Consider the following 22084-nt stretch of genomic DNA (forward strand, 5'->3'; position numbering starts at 1 on the left):
GAGAAAGTCCCTTGCAGCTCCAATTAGGTGTAAGATTAACCCTAGAAAGAGCCAGCAGATCCCAGGAGGGTCCTATAACCCAGCTATAAAATGGTAATAGAATAAATGGATCCATCCATTCCCCTCATGAGCTTAGTGCTTTTCCACTGGTGCACACCCTGGTTAACACCACCACAGAAGACACAGTAATGCAGGTTGGATTTAGCATCAAGGCTGAATCAAAATCTGGACTTCATAACCCACCTACTGGGTGACCTAAGTGACCTGAGATACAGATAATATGTCCTATCAAGGTGGGTCGGAGGCCTAAGTGTGAAAGAGAAACACTAACTGCAGAGGTTGGCATCCAGTAGACACCGGATAAATACACTGTGTGTCTGGGTCATAATGAATCCTACATCATTTGTTATAGAAAACAAATAGCTAGAGTTAAGGGACAAGGACATTTGTTATTCATAAGGCTGAAAAGCCAGAAGCCACAACATAACCTCCAGGGGAAGACAGACTAAATCAATTAGTTGTATATCCATGGGATGGGTTATCATACAGGTATGAAAAATGCTATTTAAAGACAAATTGGTGGAATGGGAAAATTCTCATAATATAGTGGCTAGAGAAGAAAAACAAAATAATTGCATAATACCACGGAGGTAAAAACAACCAGCCCTATCTATCTATGTGTGCACATTTAATCCCTGAAGCATCCACATACCATAGTAACTTTTAGATTGTAGAATTATAAGTGATCTTTTTACCTCTATACATACTTTTCTGTTGTTTAAGACATATTCTTCCAATGAGCATGTTATTCTAGGAGACAACATAATTTATTAATTTTAGAAATAAGAGGAGTATGATTTGAACCCAGGCTGGGCAGATAGATAGGGACGAAAAATGGGAAGAAAGCAGAGGGGTGCTTGGGTAAGCGAACACCTCACACAGAACCAGTGTGAAAGGGTGTTGGGGGGGGTGCCTCAGGAGATCTGCTTGACAGAACCCAAAGAGCACACAGCAGGGGCAAAGGAAAGAAGAATCAATGAAGATCAGGTGTCAGTCTGGGGAGAGCCTGGAGCATCAGGCGGGCCAGTGGTCCAAGGGGCCACAGCAGACCCCTGAACAGGGGTTGACCTAAGGAAAGGCGGTACATCCATCCCTGAGTGCAGGGTGACTGGAAGATTTGGGAACTAGACAGAGGATGAGGAGGAGCCCCAGACAGTGACGGATCCAGGGGAAGGAGCTCTGGAGTGGGGACACCTCCAAAACGAAGGTCCAATAGGACTTGGTATCTGCTTGGATACCAAGGGAAAGGCTAGAAGTGGGAGCCCAAGGTGCTCCCCACTTGCTGGCCTCTGATACTGAGTAGATGACAGGATGGTCACTGAAACCCCCAATGGGAGGAGATTTTATCTAATGGTCTAGCAGAGAGAACTGGTCTGGAGCAGGAGTTTATCTTAACAGGATAAAAGATGAAGAGGGGGTAGGAAATAGGAGGAAGAATAAGGGCAGACCAAGGAGGAGGGAGCATTTCATGGAGGTCTGGAGTCGGTAAGGACAGATGTCTCTGGTGGACTAAATCTAGATCCTAGGAGGCCAAGAAGCACCTAGATGTAGCTATAGGAAGAGAAGGAGGGAACCAACTGAAGGAAGCTGTAGTGGGTGGCTGGGTCAAGAGTAAAGGTCCTTTCCAGGTCAGAGAGAGAGAGGCACCAGAAGCTTGTTTGAAGGCACAAAGGTAAGCTCCCAAGGGGAGGCCAAGGCTACTTAGGAGATAAAAGAGGAGGGAGGCACAAAGAGATGCTTAAGTTTCTCTGGGGTTATCATTTTAACCTCTGTGTTCTGAGTAAAGACCACTGAGTTAAAGCATGTGAACACATCTGCCACAGTGGACGCTCAGTACACCAAAGTGGTGGTCTTTATTTGTACATAAAGAAAATAGGGACTGAGAAGCAGCACACAGAAAAATGTGAACCAGGAACCAGGAAGGAATTTCACCTAAGGAAAAATGCAAATGAAACCAAATTCTTCTCTGCATGGGAGCATTTTTTCTAGCTAGCATTCAAATGTGGGCAACCTTGGAAAAAAAGGTACCCAAGGTATGTTCATGCAACACTGAGTATTCCATTTGGGGTTTGTGTGTGAGATGGCCTGACAATGGGTCTCCCACAGTGGACTTGACCTTCCTGGCTTGCCTAGGTCAGTGGCGGGGTGGGGTAGGGTGTGGGGACAGCCTGACACTGACACTTTGGACCTGCAATTTCTGGTTATATGGCAGTTCCACATTTAATCCTCACTGGGTGCTGCTGAAATCAAGTTCTTTTTGATTTTTATGAAATGCCTTCTACCCACTCCCAAATTTATCAAAAACCTTTTCCTGAGGAATGCTGACTTGTCATGAGTGCAGGAAGGACACTGGGTATCTATAAAGAGCCAGGTGTTTGGTCCCTGTCTTTTTGTCACCTGCCAGGGGAAGACAAAGAGTGTCTATAATCCCATGGGCTATGCTATCCTTGAAGCTGCACTGTCTTAGTTTTGTGACTCAAAAAGACCCAAGTGCTTCCTCCCACCTGCCTTCCCCAGGGGTGAGGCCTAGACTAGGGGGTTAGCTCTGACCAAGGAATAGGGTCAAGTCAGCTGACATCTATGGGAAGCAGGCACATGCCTTTGGTTGGTTACTGACATCACAGCCCAAACAACTGAGGCCAAACAATTCTCAACTGATCAAGTAGCCAAGGCTGTGACAATGGCACAAAGCAGGGGTCACAAGAATTCCTATGATTAACCTGGGAACAAAAGAGCTCAACCTAGCACCTCTACTTTATCTTCCAATTACTCTGTGGTCATCTGAGTCATATTCCTGAGTCAAACCTGCTGGTGACCTTTTGTGCCCTAAAGGAAACCTTGGCCTGGTGGCAGGCCAGGAAATGGCTCTTTATAGCATGGCATCACCTTTTTACTGCTTCTTGGCCAAGCCAGGCTTGCTGGTTTCTAAGCAAATCTTGCCTTTTCACACTTCCATGTTTCTGCATCTTGGCACACACTACCCCTCCACACAGCAGGTCTGCCTTCTTCCAGGGGCTTACTGACAAACTCCTACTCACATTTTGAGCTCCTCTGAAGTCCCACTGTCTCTGTGTCTCCTTCTCTGACCCTCACACCACATTCTAGTCAGTGGCCTGCTTCTCTGTGCATCAGAGCATTTGGGCAATGCAGGGTTCCTCTATGAGCTCCTGCAAAGCTGGACGTGGCTCCAGAACTCCCAGTGCCCAGTGCAGGGACTGCCGCAAAGCTAAGTGTTCAGTGGATGGATCAGTAGGCCAAGCACCCTTAAAGTCTCATCGTTTCATGCCCTACCCAGACACCAGGCCCACCCTCAGGATGTTCCAGCAATTGTTTTCTAGGTGCCCTAACAAAATTCATACTGAGTCCTTTAAGTTGTCCTCTACTTTTGTCAAGCAACAATCAACAGTTTTACCTTTTTAAAATTAATTTTAGGTTCACTAGGAGAGATACTCTGAGCAGGCTTCTCACAGCCTCTGACTGGCACATTTTTGACACTGTGTGAAAGCTCACTGGTAAGAGTCAAAAAAAAAAAGAGTAAAAATGTTTGCTTAAGGAGAGATGCCAATAACTGGGTTTAGATGGGAAACAGCATGTACTACTGAAACCATCTGGCAGAGACCCCCAAGGCAGGCCTTTGCAGAAAGCCACTGAAGAAACAGCCGTGTGGGGCTCACCAGAGGCCTCGGACTTCTCACCCATTCCACCCACTCTCTGGATGGAGCATCAAGCTCATCTTCTAGTTTAAGCTGAGCCTCACAGCCAGTAAATTAAAATAAATTTCCCTACTCCTTCCTGCCAACCCTCCCATTAAATGACTAGATGTGTTCGGCATCCTGTGGTGAAGAACCTACAGCATCTAGATAGTCTACGGGATTACAATTAAGTATTTAAATGCCATTCCATTTGCCTTCTGTGCTGATAAGCACCAGATTCTGAATTCTCTTCTGGATCTGAGACACTTGGGCTCTTTGTGTTTCTGTGATTCTGATTCTAACATCGGGTATGTGCAGGAAGGCTAGAAGCAGGGTGAAGTAGGCTGTAAAATAGTGTAAGATCCCTCAGATTCTGTAACTATGATTCTAATTCTACACATTATATAGTCAGTGAAACCTGACCATCTCCATTCAAGATGTACATGTCAAAAAGGCCATATTGTTCATTCTGGAAGCCACGGGCAGCATGCTTTTCTCTGAATCCTTCTTTGAGTTCCTAGTATACAAAAAAGACTGTACAGTTTACTCTTGCTGCATATTAGCCGACTTCATAAGAGTTCTGTTTATTTGACAAATATCATTTGAGTCATGTGCTTAAGTCTGACATCCCACAAAAGGGCTTCCAGTCCACTGTGCTGGCAACTTCCCATACATAATCTGGGTCTCCCTCCCAGTCCCTGCAATGCTTCTCACAGTAAGATGCACGCCCTGGGTAAACACCTACTGACCGTTGGAAACTTACCTGTGTTAAATAGTCACAATAGGGGGCTGTGGGAAGAAATCACTGTCATATATTAGGGTTTCTGAAACAAACTCTATTCAACCTCCTAACTATGTTTGTAATAGGCATTAGGATTTATTGTCTGCAGACTAGACACTTCATACAGAGCATCGTTTTAAACTTAGTGCTCACAGTGACCCTGTGGGATGGGCATCACCAAAGAAGTAGAAGGCCCAGGGCCCACAGCATGTTGAAAAAGGTGGGGACAGGTGCCTAGAAGTCTAGATGGCTAAAACCATTGACACTCGAATCATCCCTGATGTCCCTTCAAAAATGCAATTCCCAGGCCCTTTTCTAAATCAAGTAAATTTGGATTGCTAAATATAGGGTCTGGAAATGATCATTTTAAATAGTTCCCCAGATGATTCCAATGCACAAAGATGTTTGAGACACACAACAATTCAAGAATGCCCATGCCCACCCTGATATCCTTCGAGCCACCCCACCAGCCACTACTGCCTTAACGACTGCAGTATCCTGAGATGGCCTGGTAAGACACCAGAGTAGAAGAGGCCAGGACTGTGTACAGGCAGAGGACCAAGAAAATTCTTAGGAGAGAGGACACCAGTGTCCTTGTGGGACATTGTCCCTGGAGCACAGGTGGGTTTATAGTTCATTATTCTACTTTATCTTGACTACCTGGTCTTTGTTAAGATCTCAGGAGGGAGGTTTTTTGGCGGCAAGTGTGCACCTGATGGGTGAGCCTTCTTCTTCTCCATTGCCTGCCTTCAGCCACTACCCATTTCCTGGGCCAGGAACATCAAGAAGACACATACTTGTTCCCGTCCTACCCTGTAGTACCTGGAACATTCCCAGGTATTATAGATTCAAATTCCCACTAGAAATCAGGATTCCCAAAATTTACCCACCTAGCATGATAACCAACATCTAGGTGGAATCTGAAAGAGTAAAAGAACTGGCTTGTTTGCCTGCATGAGAAAACATCTGCTTTTGAGACTAATATTTGGTTTTCTTAAAAGCTTAAGGAACACTGAGATTCAGTACTTTTAATGAAACTAAATGTCAAAATCACAGGAGTCCTTTAAAATGGCCAGCTTCTTCTACACTCCCATGTAGTATCCTCTCCCATCGGGTCCCAGGACTCCACGTGTGAGGTTAGCTGTTCTACTCACATCTGCAACACTAGTGGTCCAATAGCCACAGTTAAGGATAAACCACTGTGTCATTAAAAGAGATCAGAAGATGGTGATAACATCAAGACTTAGCCAGAATGTTCGCCCCTTGGTTAATATGGTAAATTGGGAAAAGATTTAAAAAATCAAAACCAGCTGAAGGCAAGGAAGCCTCATGCACCAATAAGTAAGTGTGTCTGGGGAGCCTGCATCAGGATGAACTGCTGAAGCAAGGCAGCATGGGAGGATTCCCATGGAGAACTTCAAGTCATGGGCTTTGGCTTCTAGGAGACTATAGTCAGTTCAGTATCAAGAATAAGAATAAACAAGAACGAGGTAGCAACATGCTTTTTGTAACTCAAATCTGGTATTGTAGCAGTCAAAAGACCACTTCAGAAATCCTTAGAAATTTAACTCCTGCTGAGGGTCAGGGCGGGTGTCAAGGCTGGTAAACAGGACACATGAAATAAGTTCTGGGTGACTATCTTCATATGGACACATGACTTAATTTTGCACTGAGATTTTTCCTCTTTTTTTTTGGCAATGCTATGGAATTGAATCCAGGGTTTCCCACATACTAGGCAACTGCTCTACCCATGCTCTGTATTGAGATTTTGGGGGTTGTAGGGGAGCTCTGGGGATTGAACCCAGGTGTGCTTAACCACTGAGCCTCATCCTTAGCCCTTTTTATTTAGCAAGCAGGGTCTTGCTAAATTGCTGAGGCTGGCTTTGAACTTGTGATCCTCCTGCCTCAGCCTCCTGAGTGGCTAGGATTATAGGCCTGTACCACCACACAGAGCTGCATTGAGATTTTTGTTGAAAGAAGTCTAAATTTAGAATCAAAACTCTCTGTTTGGACAGCTGGACTGACCATTTCTTTGGAATGTCATCATGCAACAGCCTCTGAGCCTCAGGTTCCTATCTGCTTACCAGAGGGCTGTCCATTAAACTTCCGAGTCGGACCAGGAAGAAAAGGTAGTCTTGTCTAGCAGTAAAATATATCATAGGATGTGGAAATTATTACCAGTATCCCATGTGGGTAGAAATGACTGTGGATCTTCAAAATAATAAGTATATGCAACTAAAACAGAAACATGGAAGGTCGAGGTGCTGGTGGTTCTAGACCTTCGCTGAGCACCTCAGGGCCTACTGTCACAGTATAAACTTTGTGAGTATTCAGTGTTTTGTTTGATTTGTGGAGATATTCTTTCCACCCAGAATAGTGCCAGGCCCTTCATATGCATTTAGCCACTATTTGCTGAAATAACAAACCATTGAATTCCCAGGGCTGGTCTCAGGGAACAAGAGAACCTGAGACCAGACTTCTAAGTTCAACTTAGCCAAAGCAACTGCAGGAAATCCACTCTGGCCTGCCTTCTCCAAGAGGTCACAATCTAATGCTCTGTTGAAGGAAAATTGTAATCACCATGAGACTTGGGTGCTTCCCAGAATGGCATAAGGTGGGAAGCTAAGACTCTAGAGTCATAAGACCTCAGGACTGGAAGAAGTCTCAGAAGCCACCTGACTTGGCTCTTTCAAAGAGGCTGAGCGCGGGACAGTGGTTCCTAATTACATGCGTGGTTGGCAAAGTTCGAACTTAGGACCAGGCAGTGTAACTGAAGCACTGTGAATATTTTTCAGTTAAAAAAAATACAAAATTTCACTTTGAAAGAGGCAAATTTCTCCCTCTCGAGGTGCATAAAAGATTGGATTAATTAAGGTCTTGCTATAGTGTAGAGGATGCAAGGCTATCAGGTTCTAAACCTAAGAGCAGCCCTCAGGAGTTAAAGCCCCTTAATTCTTAACAAAGCAGAATTATCAGAGGAGGAAAAGTTCAACAGAATCTCAATATCTCTCTCTCTCTCTCCCTCTGTGTCTCAGGCACATGTCCCAGAAGGTTGCTCAGATACTAAAACAGCTCTTCTTCAACAAGAGGCTGGCAACGGAAGCACTTAGATGCCCCCAAACAAATTCTCAAACTGGCTTTAAAAAATAGAGAAGAACATGCTCCAGGCAAGACCCATTTTAGGTTTCCTAAAACCCAGCTCACTAGAAGCCCTGTCAGACACGGAGGAGAAATCCAGAAAACAGATGGGGTGTCTTTCTCTGATTGTAGCATGGCCTAGGGGAGTTCTGTAGTTGGAACATAGCTTGATGGTGCTGGTCCAAGCCTTGGGGCAGGCTATGCCCCAGTTAGCTGGAGGAGACAGTGTTTTGGCAGAGATTCTGGCTGCGCAAACACCTGGCTGAGGCTGCAGTATGTACTAGTAGCATATGCAGATCCTACCTTTCCAAGGAGCTCAGGCTAGGAGCAAGGTCCAGGTCCCCAAACCGGGGTGCCACCAGGAACTTCCATCTTCTCTCCATCATCAACCTCTGTCCTCCACAGGGTCTACAAACAGCACTGATCTGCATCCTACCCCATGGGAGAAAGGAAGCTGACCAGCACCTTTTCTGGGTCAGGAAGGGGCACTGGATGGGGGAGATCTCATACTCTTGGGAACCTCTCCTAGACAGGCCTCCAAAGGGACCCTAGGGTCTGGAGCTCCACGGATGTTAAGATCCACTTGATGGCTGTCATTATGTTAGCTTTGTCCTTTCCTTTCCCGAGATGTCCTGGAATGAGTTTCTTTGGGCAGGGAGGATACTACCCTGTGTCCTTGGCAAGAAGGAGGTGGGAACTAAGCCTGGTTCTTGGCCCCCTCTAGGATCACCCTGCCTGCCAAGAGTCTTCTTAGAATTCATACTTTTATTTGTATATATTTATTTGAGTTTTCATATTTTATACCTAACAGATCCAGTTTTTTGAATATTTATTTTTTAGTTTTATGTGGACACAATATCTTGATTTCATTTTTATGTGGTGCTAAGGATCAAACCCAGTGCCTCAAGCATGCTAGGTGAGCATTCTACCCCTTCAGCCACAACCCTAGCTCTACAGATCAGGTTTTCTACATCCCTTTGGGCCATGCAACAAGTATTTTTTACTAAATATAATTTGGACAAATAAAAATGCAAAAGGAAGGAGTTACATTTCCAGCTGGTACAGTTTGCAAACTCTGCACCACTGCTGACGACAGATTCAGCATAATGGGATTTTTTATTGCAGTCATCACCGACCTGTTTTTATGTTGTTAGACAATTTCATCTCCAGGTGATACCACCTGGAGAACCAGAAGGCAGGACCCTGTGTGGCCAGTTCTGGAGTGAATGCTCTCCTTGAACCATCCTGGCCTTGGGAGCCATGACCTGTTCTGACTGTGGACAAGCCATCGCCTCTCTCCAAACATCAGTTCCCTAGGCTGTAGAGTGAGGTGAACTCAAAGCACTGTAGTGAGGATAACAAGAGGGGGTGGACATTGATCACCCAACACACGGAAACAAATACATGATAGCAGGAGCATAATTGATAAAGGAGGTGTTACTAATGTTGGTCCTTTTCTCATGTGACACCTTTGACAAGGTTCTTTTTGATGTGCCAGTAAACGAATATGGTGGGCACTGACATCAGCCTGACCCATCTTCTACTTTGGACCAGATGACCCCTCCTCCTCTTGGAAATTCTTTCCTCTGCTGCTCCCTTTCAGTGCTCCTGCCTCCCCATCTCCACCGTCCAGTGTCCAGGCATGGACCTCCCCTTTTGATGGCTCAGCAAGGGATTGCTACAAGCTCCCTTTTTATTTCATCTACACCTGCTCCCCAGCCATCTCATCCAACTTCAGTTTTAAGATCATCTCTATGTCAGTGACTCCCAAACCGACATTTCTCCTGATTTCTGTCCCCACTCAGCACCCCCATTTGAATGTCCTGGAGGCAAATCTCAAACTTAATGGGTACAAACACAAGCACATGAATGTCCCCAGCCACTGGCAGTCCCACGTCTCCAGTTCCTCAGGCCATCTATGATGCCTGGTCTCTTCCATTTCCCCATGTTGAAGACAATGTAGCTATGTTCATAGGTGAGATGATTAGATTATGAGGCCATAACAATAATCTGATGGATTAATTTGAAAGGGTGGTAACTATAGGCAGGTGGGGCATGGCTAGGAGGAAGTAGGTCACTGGGGGTCTGCTCTTGGGGTTTATATTTGTCACTAGAGCCTCACTCACTGTCATCTTCTGGGCTGCCATGAGCTGAGTAGCTTTCCTCTGCTGCCAGGCCCTTCTGCCCTGAGGCTCCCCCTCGCCTCAGCCCACAGCAATGGAGCCAGCAGCAACCAGGGCCTGAACCTCTGACACAGGGAGCCAAAATAAACTTTTCCTCTTCTAAGCTGTTCTTGCCAGGTATTTTAGTCACAATGACAAAAAGCTGACTAACACTATATATATATGAGATTCTTTGGCACATTCTAAAATGTTATACAAACACAATATTATGAAACTTCTTGTACATTGTTCTCTCATCTGTCTTCTATGTTCCAAACCCACAGCCCACAGTAGCTGCGGAATATACGGACATGGACTTCCCCAAACATCTCAAAATCAAAACACTCAAACATGGCCTGTTTTCTCTGATTTTCCACTTTCCCCATCCTGACTTCCTATCACAGGCCACCATGTACACAAACCCAAGATCTCAGAGTAATCATCCTCTTTTCCCTACCCGTTATGAGCCCAATCCATCTAGATCCAAATCATTTTAGTGCTACTCCTGTTCCTTGAAGCTGCCCCTCCCTGCCTCTCTGACTTGGACCGCTTCCTCCTGATAGCTTGCCAGCAGTGCTACCACAGCCTTCCCAAAGGCTCCCACCTGCAGCTGCTTCCCACTCTGACCCCCCCGCCCCCCCCACAACTCATTGAAACAGCCAGAGAGAGCCTTCTGCCAAAACCCAGAGCATCTCCACTAACCAGAAGCTTCCAATAGTTCACCCACTGCACATATACTAAAATCTGAAAATCCACTGCCATATCCAAACAAAATCCCTCCCTTCTAGTACATACCCCACCACTCCTGCACTTACTCCAGGGCACCAAAGTAAAGCACAGCCTGAGACTTGAAATGACACCTTTCCTCCCCTGGAGCATCACAGTGGAGCCCTCCTCTTCCTGTAGGACTTCTAGGCTTCTGCCTTTTCAAGGGGGGCACTCTCAGATGCTTCTGGGGAGGATACAGTTGTCCTCCTCTCCCTGGTCCCCTGTGCACCCCCTGTTCTCCCCTCACCACATGCCAACACACATTGTGGCCCTCTGGGTTTGAGACAATGTAGAACACAGTTTAACACTAGTCCTTCTCTTAGGGAACTCTGTATTCTTTAGTCTGGGGCAAAAATGCTCCTTCAGAGAGCATGTGACCCGAAATGAAAACTGTAAGGGCAACATCCTAAGAGCGAGGACAAGACTGAATGTCACCACCAACAACCATGATGTCCATCGATGGACCAGTCACTGTGCCCTAATGACAGTCCTCTGAGTGGATGTAACTGACATCCTAAGTGCAGGTGATCAGATGGGACTCAGAAAAGCCTTAACCACCACTTAATTGGCCAGCATCATAAGTAAGTGGCAGAGGCTGTGCTGAACCTCCTGGATCTTGCTGTAGAGACTGAAACTCTTACCACAGTCCAAGGCCTCCCCAGGAATGAAGGTGGCTGAGGCAGAGGCCTGGACCTCAGACAGCCCACATCTCCATATGAGGAACAAGGGCATTTCAAGAGGCATGGTGAGGTATCCATGAAATAAGCACCCCCTTCCCTGGCAGCCACCAAGAGCAGGAGGATTCATTAGCAGAACAATTGAGCAGCCACTCAGCCCCCTGATTTGGAATTGCAGGAAGTGTTACTGTCAGATGGATGGTTTCAACCAAACAAAACAGGCTCCTGTTCCTGCTGTGCGCTGAACAACTTCTCAAAGGTTAACATAATTAACACTCTTTCTTTCTCCTCCTGCTTTTCAAATTCTTTTTATACTGCTATTATTTCTCCACTGAGTCATCTCTTTGGAAAAAAAAAAAAAAACTCTTCCTCCTGTTTAGCTCCTTGAATTTTTTCTTCATTTAAGGCTCTATCCTTTATCCTTTGTCTTTTCTTTGCCCCTGGTTTTCCTTTAGGGCCCTGGCATCGCTAAATGAAGCCCAGAAAGATACCAAAAATGAGTGCAGAACATTTCTTTAGAAGTGGAGCACACGTTCACACCACTGAGGGAATGCCCTCCTCCCCTCCTGGGGTCTGAAGGAGGTACACAAAACATGGATGATTGGCTGTTGGGATGCAGTGTTCCCTGAGATAAGTCTGCTATGTGGTCCTTCCAGTTAAGCTAAGTGGGAGCTCTACAGATTTGGCATTTGTTTTTCAAGTCATCTGAAGGCTGAGTTAATGCAGTTTCCAGTTTCTATGATACTGTTTGGACACAGCTCATATCCCGGGCATGGAAGTGCCAGAGATACCAGGGCGTGTGGTTTGGGCTTCAGGGGAAGTCTGCTCCAATCTCCCCTTTGCTATGGTGGGAATGGCCTAGTGCATGCTGCTTAATCCTCACAGAGCCTCAGTTTCCTCATTTGTAAATCCAAGACCTGAGAAAAGATAACCTGGAAGACTCTTTTAGATCTAAAATTTCCCCAGTCTCCTATTGCATAGGTGGACTCAATCTAGAGAAAGTTCATATCAGGTTTCCTTGGTTTAGTTGGCAGTAATGATGCTGAATGTTACATTTTAGGTGGGATGGTAGGGACAGTGTTATTGACTGTGGCTCTGGCAGATAATCAGACAGCTCTCTGCCAATCTCACTGCCATTCCTCCCCATTGTGGGACCTCTCCCACAAGCTCTTCAGAGGGTGAGAAACTGTCCACTGTGATTCCCAAGATGAAATTTTGTATTTTGCAAAGGTCTTCCCCTGGCATTTGTCTAAGAAAAGCAGCAATTCATAAATCTCAAATCCACAGAAAAAAAAAATGATCCAATGTTTCTAACATGCAGCTTTTGAAAACCAACTAAGCCTTTGGGGTATTCTGTGAAATAAAACACACAGAAAGAATCAACAGGAGGAAGGCATTCAATTATTCAAAGCAACATCATTAAAGCAAACTTTGCCATGCTGGTGGGGGCCTGCGCAGAGGCTGTGTTTAAGATAAATGCTCAATCCCTTTGAGAATCCTATTACTGACTATTACAAAAATGTGGCCAAGGACATTTTATCAGAGTAATAATGCAACTTAGGAGGTATGACTGGGCCAGGGGTGAGGGGAGGCGTGCAATTCTCAACTGCTCCGAGGTAATGGACCTTGGGCCTTCCAGTTCATGCATTCTTCACCGGAGCTGAGAAGGTGTCTGATTGAATTATACATCTTTTACATTTCATGACACAAGTTGGAGGAATTCTGTTACAAGGCAAGTGAGCAGGCTCCTGATAGAATAGCAACCCAGGTCTTGGGACCAGCAGCCATTCACCTTTCCTTTTAACAAAATCCTATGAAATAATTCATTTACACAGTATCAGTTAAACTACATATATGTGTTTGGGGGCAGGGGAACAGACAAAAATGTACTTTATCCTGGGTTGTGGGAAAATGGCTTATTCTTATTTTCCTTCTAAGTCTTTATTGTGTTTCCAAATCTTCTTCAGGGAGTGTGTATTCTTTTATGAGAAAATATAAACACTTCCAAAACAAACGTTCTCATGGGTTCCTGCCCAGGCAATGACTATGCTTTAGCAGGGAAAAGATGTGAAGTGGGGCATTTATATAGGACACCTACTATGCCTGGGAATAATCCCTACTTTGCTTCAATGCAAATATCTTTAATCTCCAGAGCAAAGGGACCACTGGTGCCTACCTCGGCACAGGGCCTGGCGGGAAGACAGAACAATCCACGATTGCTGTTCCCACATCACCAGGGACAAATCCTAAATTTGGCATCCTCTGGAAGTGAACAAGCTTCCTTTCTTTTCCCCAGAGTCACAGACCTGGCATGTAACTACAATAGGGTTCTCAAATAAACATTTTCCTCCCTGAAGAAAGCCATTCGGCTGAGTACAGCATCACTTTCCCAGAAGAGATTCCATTTACCGCCTCTTGTTTAAGAAATGACTTGGCAACAGGATGCAATTTAATTAAAGTATTTACTTAAATGTATGCCCTCTGGGGCCTGGAGGAAGCGGGGTATTTTTCTAATCAACTGGCAGTTCTGAGGGTTGTGAGACCATGGGTCAGGTTTTTCTGATTTTGGAACACACACACACACACACACACACACACACACCCCTACTTCTGAAACAAAATCATCAAGAACAAAAAGACCTCCTGATTGATGATACGCCAGCAAACAAACAAACAAACAAACAAACAAAAAACGTACTCATTTCCAGATCCTATAATAATTCTTGGGAATGCCAAACTTCTGGCACATTCTTTGGCTTCAGAAGGTATGGAAAAAGCCCTAAGTGCAGTATCTTCTCCAGGAAAATAAGAAGCGGTAATTTCATCGTGGAATAAAATCTACTTTTTTACATTAAAAAACTAATCCTATGTCTTGATCTTTCTAGGCTAAAAAAAATGCATATTCAGGTTGGAGGACTATTGCATTTGGTCCAATGTCCAGATAGTCATTCTAATCCAGAAAGAATACTATGAGTTTTAAGGACTGGTATTTGCATCTTTCGTTTCTGTACTCTCTTCTTCTGTTTCTATTTTATTCAAAACCTGTCCCTAGGGTCTAGAACATTCTCTGGTGCTGACAGCCTTCAATGCTATTTATTGAATACATATATATCTGCTGAGTGGAGTACAGGTGAGGGGCTGTGTCAATAGTCAGGAACATGCCCTGCCCTGGGGCCAGCACACCAAGGTCAGGTTGCAGGGTCACATGTCAACACTCTGGATCCCCAAGGATGCCATGGGCTCCTGAAGCCTGATTCTTGTTAGGACCTGATTGTCCTGTGGCTGAGGACTTTAGGGAAATTACTGAAATTCCCAGAAGGTATCCAGCTATCCTGGCACCATCCTCACCTGATGAGCAAATAATTAGCCAACTTCTTTCTACTCCATGTGCCTCCCTCTCTCCCTCCCTAGGAGACACTGGTCTTCCTTTCCTCCATGCACTCAGATGTACTGCTATAAAGAGAAGCAGATTGACAGGATGAATGTTCTTCTGCCCACTGCTAATCTTTGGCGGGAATTCTGGACAAGAGTCTCAAGCAGAGGGTTTGTGCATATTGAGTAGAACATTCCCATCAGAGAAGCTGGTGTAGGCTCTTAACCATCCACGCCCTTGTCCTGAACTGTCCTCCTGAACCTTCCTCTCACACCTGTGCATCCTATCTGAAAGCTAGAACCCAAAACAAGCTGCAGAAGCATGCATTTGACAATGGTGCTCACAGTTTATGCCAACCTCTGTGTGATATGTACCAATTACTTCACTGAAGTGGTTCAGTGTGTCTTTCTTATTTGGGTCATGGATAAAAATATTATTCCTACAAGGCAAAGAGAAGGCCATGCCAGAGTTCTTTCCAGACCAATGTCCATCTATTAGTGATGTATCAGGGGCAAATTCTGTAGCTATAGCAGCACCTGTGAAATAGCCTGGTACCATGGTCAAGAGTATGGGAAATACTGGGGTGAGACTCCTGCTGTGCTGTTGTTGGCTGTGTAGCCTTGGGCAACTTGCTTAATCTCTGAGCTTCAAGATGCTCATCCACAATACAGGAAAAATAGGAATACCACCTCTTCATATAGTTGATCTGAGGATTATTGGGATGTGGTAAAGGCCTCAGCCTTCATCTAACACACAACTTATCTCTCTACAAATTGAAACAGTATGCTGTTGTTTAGTAAGTTTATAAAGATATTATAAGAAAATTCACTACCAATCTCTAGGAAATGACATCTTGGGCATCTACTTGACACAATAGCAACCGTATCAGAATGCAATGCATTTATTTGGCTTTGTTTGAATTAGAGAGCTCATGACAACACCCAGAAATCTTCTAGCAAAGCTCACCATCTGGTTCATAATCCACTCCAGACACATGGGGAGTGTTGCCCCGCCACCCCAGTGTACTGTCTATTTTCTCAGAATCCATCTTTTCCTGCTTAACAACAACCATAACAACTTTGCCTGCTTCCTCTGCAAATTTATCTTTCTTCATGTGTCTTCTAAAAAAATTTTATGGGATATCACGTGGTATTCTGACATAGGCATAAACTGCGTAATGTTTAAATCAGGTTAAACATATCAATCTCCTCAAAAACTTATCCTCTTCACGGTGAGACCGACCACTGGAACTCTTTTCTTCTAGCTTTCTGAAGTAGAAAATACATAATTTACCCACAGTCACCCTGCTATGCAACAGCACACTAGAACTTCTTATGTCTATGTAACTATGACTTAGTGCCCCTCCTCCCTCCCCTACTATCCCAGGTTCTTGTCTGTTGCCAATTTATGGAAGCTGATCAAACTAAGAAGTCATATTCCAGGCTTCTGTCCTTCTCCTTGACTTTCCTACAGATGGGACCTCAAGAAGTCAATGAGTGCAGAACCAGAGTCCTGTCCTTATACTTGGTGGCCTGTGGTGGACACTGGCTTGCACTGGTGAAGTATGCAGAGGCCTCCTTGCCTCCCACAGAGCAGGGCTTTCGGGGATGCCCTGACATAGAGCAGAAGAAACAGGCGACAGGGCTGAGACATGTAAACAGTCAGTGCCAATAACAGATCATCCTCGCTCAATAAAATGTCTTTATGAGGTAATTAGCAGTTCATAAAATCCGTTAAGTAACTTAGAAACCTCTGCACCACTCCTTGAACGCTCTCTGCTGCTAAAGGGCCCTTGGGAAATATTAGCTCTTACTGCGATGAATCACACGCCATCAGCAAGGTAAGGCTAATTTTACAAACGTCTTTCTTCCTCTGCTGGCTGCAAAGAATCTCAAGTCATCCCAGTTGAACACTAAACCGTTGCAAGAGGCAGCTATGGGGAGGGTCAGGCAAAGAGCAAAAGTGACAGTGGGCTTATCTCCAGGTGAGGTGGAATAGGATAGATCTCCTGGAAGAACTACATAAAATGTTAAAGCAAGAACTAAAATGCCTGGTCCAGAGTCTAGCGCTGTCCTTAAAAACCATTGCTGGCTATCACTGATAATGTCTGCCAGTAGCAGTAGTGGCAATATTTGCAATAAGTATTCACTGAGTGCCTGCAGTTTTCCCTCATATATTCCTCAGGAGAGCCCTGACTTGTCATCTGTAGCCTTAAAATGAGAGCCTAATATCCAGGAGAGACTGGCCTTCGAGCCATATCCTCAAGTGCTTCCAGAGTTTAAAAATGTCTTGTAAGAGAAAAAGTTTCACTTATAACACAAAACACCAAAAATTACTCTTACAACAAAAAAAGAAATGATTTTATAAGCAAAACAATGCAAAAGAAAAACCTGCTGTAAAGGCATGCTAATCATTCTCTTTCAGAAGTTGTAAGGCATCTAGCCCATGGGGAGCCAGTACTGCAGAACAATGAAGTAGTAAGAAAGGAGGGTGGAAGGATAATGGATGGATGGATGGATGGATGGGTGGATGGGTGGATGGGTAGAGGTTGGTTAAAGAGGTAGACAGAAGAGTGGGTAGATGAGTAGGTAGATGGGTAGATGAATGGGAAAGTCTTTGCATTTGTGGGGTTCCTGATGTTTTCTGGAGTTACTCTTCCACTTCATTTAGGTTCAAGTGTTACTTCCTCAGAGAGGCCTTCCCTGAACTACTTCTATAAAATAGCACTTAATTCTCCCCTATTCTCAAGCCTCTAATCCTGTTTTGCTTATATACAACATTTATTTATTACTATGTGTTATTTTATTATGTTTGTTGATGAAAGAGTTCTCTTATACTAGGGAGGTTTTTGTTTTGTTTTGGTTTGGTTTTGTACTCGGGATTGAAACCAGGGGTACCTAACTACTGAGCAACATCTCCAGCCCTTTTCTGTATTTTATTTAGAGATAGTGTCTCCCTGAGTTGCTTAGGGCCTTGCTAAGTTGCTGAGGCTGGCTTTGAACTTATGATCCTCCTGCCTCAGTCTCCTCAGCTACTGGGATTACAAATGTGCACCACCACTCTCGGCAGCACTGTGAGATTTTAACTGGGCTTTTTGAGAGCTATATCCTCAAGACTGGGAGAAGACCTGGCATATATAAGGCACCATAACCATGTATGCTAGACAGGTGGGGAGAGGATTAAACAGACATCACTTCACACAAACAAATGCTTGGATACAGCAGCATTAATCCACTTAAAAAAAGATCATCATGTATTCCAAAAAAAGTCTGAACTTGGAATAAAAGCAAGTTGCATAGTGTAATATTTCTATACTTCCCACTAGACCTGAGGCTCAATTTCCAAGAAAACTAAGTCCTAAGGGTGGGAATCAGGGTGTGGGGAAGTCTTATTCCTCATAACTTCTCAGTCAGTTGCTTCCGTTACCAAGTCACCACCAGATGTAAGCAGAAAAGACAGGCTCTGCCAAAGGAATCCTGAGACCAACTTGTATGTTCTGTAAAGGTGAATTTGGTTTAAGCTGGTGAATTTGGTGGAAGAAGAGGAACCCTTGAGGTGTTTCAGCACACTGAGCACCTCATCTCCCATGTCACACATGAAGCTGCCAAGTCCCAAGTTCAGGTTCTAACACTCCCCTGGAGCTACGTGAATTTGGGCAAGGCCCCTCACTTCTCTGAGTTTCCTCCTGTAAAATGAGTAGGCTTGCTAGAATCACGACCCACACCTCTGACACCATGGCTCTGGCTGTGCCCTGGAATCAGATCCTCTGTGGACTCCACTCATGACCCAGAGCCCCACGCTCCCCCTCCTATGGAATGGCACTGTGTGTTTCCCACTGCCCCTGTCATTTCTTCCTTGACAACCTCCTGTCAATGAGGGATTGAAGCCCTGGCTGAGCTGTCACCTACTGTTTTGAAGAAGCACTCCCTAATACAGCATGCACAGTGAGCTTCTCTCATTCTATAAACATTTTTCTTGCACCTAGTATACCATTCATCAAAGCATCTTTTAGCTGTATGTATGCAGGCCTGCTGTGCCTGAGAGGGCAAGAGATCCAGTTCAGAGAGAGAAGAGATGAGTATATACTTGATGGATGAATTCATAAACAAAAGAACAAATTTGCTCAGTCCTGTGTCTTCTCTCGTGGCACTTTGCAATAAGGCAATGATAATGCATTTTGAGGAAAGTATCCCTCCTATAAGAGTCTCTTACTCAGCCCACCACTTGCCATGCTTCAGAGGGTCATAGATTTCCTTAATGATTTTATTGGTGATTCTTACCTGGTCTCCCTAAGGTACTGCTAAGCAAGTCTTATTAAGACTATAAGCACTCACGTGGGTCTTAAAATACTCCAACTCTTATAGAAGGACACCAATTGTTTAATTCCCCAAAACAACCAGTCTGGTCTACATGCTGCACCTCAGTCAGTAAGAAAAGTTATGCAGCTGGAGGCTAAAAATGATTTGGGGGAGGGGGAAATCAACTCTAAATACCCATCCTCCTTACCTAAAATCTTGTCCTTTAAAAGTCAGGAATTTTTCAGTGCCCCTTGCCTATTATCACTATTTTTTTCCTCCTCTCAACAGGTTCATCAAGATTTTATGTGAGCGTTGAGAACTTCAATTCCAAACAGGATTGCCTAACTCATCTCTACGCTTTTTGGATGCATTTAGCCTCAAAGGAATAAAAGGTAGTGACTTTTGCTTTTCTGCCACTTCTCGCAGGTGTGAAGTTCTGATTACAAATTGGCTTTGGCCTTTACTTTCTGAAACTCGGGGCTGTTGCTGCATTAGGCTGGGTACAGGGAGAGAAGACTCTGGCACTCCTTGCCTGATCTGCAATGGCTCCCTCCAGAGTCCCTTCCTCTGGGTTCTCGGTGCCCCCAGTGCTGGCTTCCTACAGTCACGGATAGAAAATAATGTGAGGAGCGTATAAGGACATCTCTCGACCACAGTGGAACCTTCTTGAGGGCAGGGATATGTCTCTTTCTTTTTTCTTTCTTTCTTTCTTTCTCTCTCTCTTTCTTTTCTGTCTTTTTTGGTACCAGGGATTGAACCCAGGGGCACTTAAGCACTGAACCACATCCTCAGCACCGTCCCCCTACCTTTTTATATTTTATTTTGAGATAAGGTCTCACTAAGTTGCTGAGGTTGGCTTTGAGCTTGTGATCCTCCTGCACTGCTGGGACTACAGGTGTGCACCACCATGCCTGCCCTCTCATCCATTTTTGTGGGACTCAATACATCTCGAATGAATGAAGACCAAACCTTGAAGTCAGGTCTCCAGCTGGACTAAGCTTGGTCATCTGCAAATGTGAAGATGCAGTGGTGACAGCAGGTACAATCATACTGGGGGTGACAGGAACAGTGGCTGCCACACAACGAGTACTAGCTACATGTCTGGGAAAACTCACGTTACCTCACTTAATCCTACTATAATCCTTGAGGCAGATACAATTATTTGCATCCCCTTAACAGTCCAGGGCTGGGTTTTGGAGAGAATATATAATTTATATGCGATCACACAACAGTGGAGCCAGGTCTTTTTATTACCATTAAAATCATTTCTTTGTCAACAGAAGTAATGAAGTGATTAAAACATTTCTCAGGAATCTTGAAAGAATGTGTAATTTTGGAATATATACTATACTATTTCCTAGTGTGGCTAATTCTAAGCTGTTATCCACATTGATAAGATGTGGACACAGGTCTCTTCTGAGCACTGATGTTGCAGAGGACCAGGTCGGTAGGCTCCCAGCACAGTCAGTGGCCTATCAGGGTCAGCTTCCTCATGCAGGGGAGTGTTGGGTGCTGAGTGAGCTGGGCCATCCTTTCCTTCGAGTTCTCCATCCTCTTGACCCACATAATCAATCCAACCCTATGTCCAACCCCACGACAATACAATGGGAGTCAACGTGCTCACTATAAAGACATGAAAAAATAAAAATAAAATTTGAGTCATTTTAAATGCTAGGTAGCCCCCACAAACCTGTGACAGATTTTTTTTTTTTTCACTTTCTCAGGGCAAGGGTCATGAGGGCCAGCCCACATGGATTCAGGAATTTGGTGTTTCTGCCAAATAAATCTGCTGAGATAAGACTATTAATTCATTGACTTGACAGATTTCAACATTGCTTCAAACCAGAGCTTTGGGACACAACAAAGTACATGCTATGGGGAGAAAAAAATTCTCTCTCCCCCCGTCTCTCTCATTGGGTACACATTCTGATAAAGGCATTGTTAATGTGAATTCAACACCTTAAGAATATCCTAGAGTGTACTGACACAAATTATGATAGCTACAATACCACTAAGTGAAAGAGTAGTTCTGTGTGACCACTGTCATATATATGGCCCATCAATGACCAAAACACTGTTATATGGTGCATAATCATATGCATATGTACAAACATACACACGCACAGAGACAGACACACACATACTATGTGAAGATAATCGTTTGCCTAGTTGGTGAAAACCTTAACGTAAACAGAGAGAAGCTCACACCCTGAACACATAGAGTTGGGAAAGCTGAGCACTGTGGCAAACACCTATAATTTAGTCACTTGGGAGGCTGAGGCCAGAAGATAGCAAGTCAAGGCCAACCTAGGAACCTTAGGGACACCTTGTCTCAAAAATAAAAAGGGCTGAAGATGTAGCTCAGTGATAGAGTATCCGAGTTCCAGCTCTAGTACCAAGGATAAAAATAAAAATAAAACATATTGGGAAAGTCTGTTCCCACCTTGTAGATCAGACACATCCAGATGAAATTAATGGCAAACAGCAACTCTTGGGAAGCACAACCTTCAGCAACCCTGAATCCATGTCTCTTCTCCCACATGGTTTCTGTGCTCTGGGCTTGGGGACAAGGAGAGGACGTAATCCTCAATGACGAAACTTCTAAGACTCCCTTCTCTTCCGCATCAGGGAAGCGTAACCCAGAAACCCTTAAGTCTCCCCTGTGAGGCACCTTATGGTCAATAAGGACCTGGAGCAGTGGAAGTATCCTGCAAGCAGCAGGACTGGCTGCTCCTGCAAGTCAGAGGCAGGCTCAGAGCTGACCCAGACAGAAGTTAGCTTGACTTCACGAAAAGGAACAAGCACCTTCCTTTCTTCCCTGATCATGAAAGAGTACCCCCAGGTAAAATGTGGAAGTTGTCAGATGGGTCACAAGAGTAGAGTTGGAAAAGTCATCCCACCCACCCCTGAATCTCTGCCCAGCAAACTGCCTCTCTCAAGACTCAGCTCAAGTCTCCTGTCACATCAGGAGCACTTCAGGGGAAGCATTACATCTTAGCACTAGCTCATCTGCTCCTGGGGCAAAGCCTAGCCATGGCAGTGATGAATGTAAAGGGGTCGCTGGGGAAAGGGAAAGAAGGAACAATGTGTCCTGAACATGTAACACTGAAGAGCTACACACTTTGCCTTTATAGG

General features: G+C 44.6%; 1 protein-coding gene across 2 annotated transcripts in view; it reads right to left on the reverse strand.

Annotated features, from left to right (window-relative positions):
- The window catches only part of Slco3a1 (solute carrier organic anion transporter family member 3A1), a 299670-nt gene that overhangs the window by 114432 nt on the left and 163154 nt on the right, over nt 1-22084 (reverse strand). The window lies entirely within an intron of this gene.

The sequence above is a fragment of the Marmota monax genome, unplaced genomic scaffold (genome assembly GCF_021218885.2).
Source record: "Marmota monax isolate L192 unplaced genomic scaffold, Marmota_monax_Labrador192_F-V1.1 WCK01_AAM20220418_F8-fsc00005, whole genome shotgun sequence".
NCBI lineage: Eukaryota > Metazoa > Chordata > Mammalia > Rodentia > Sciuridae > Marmota > Marmota monax.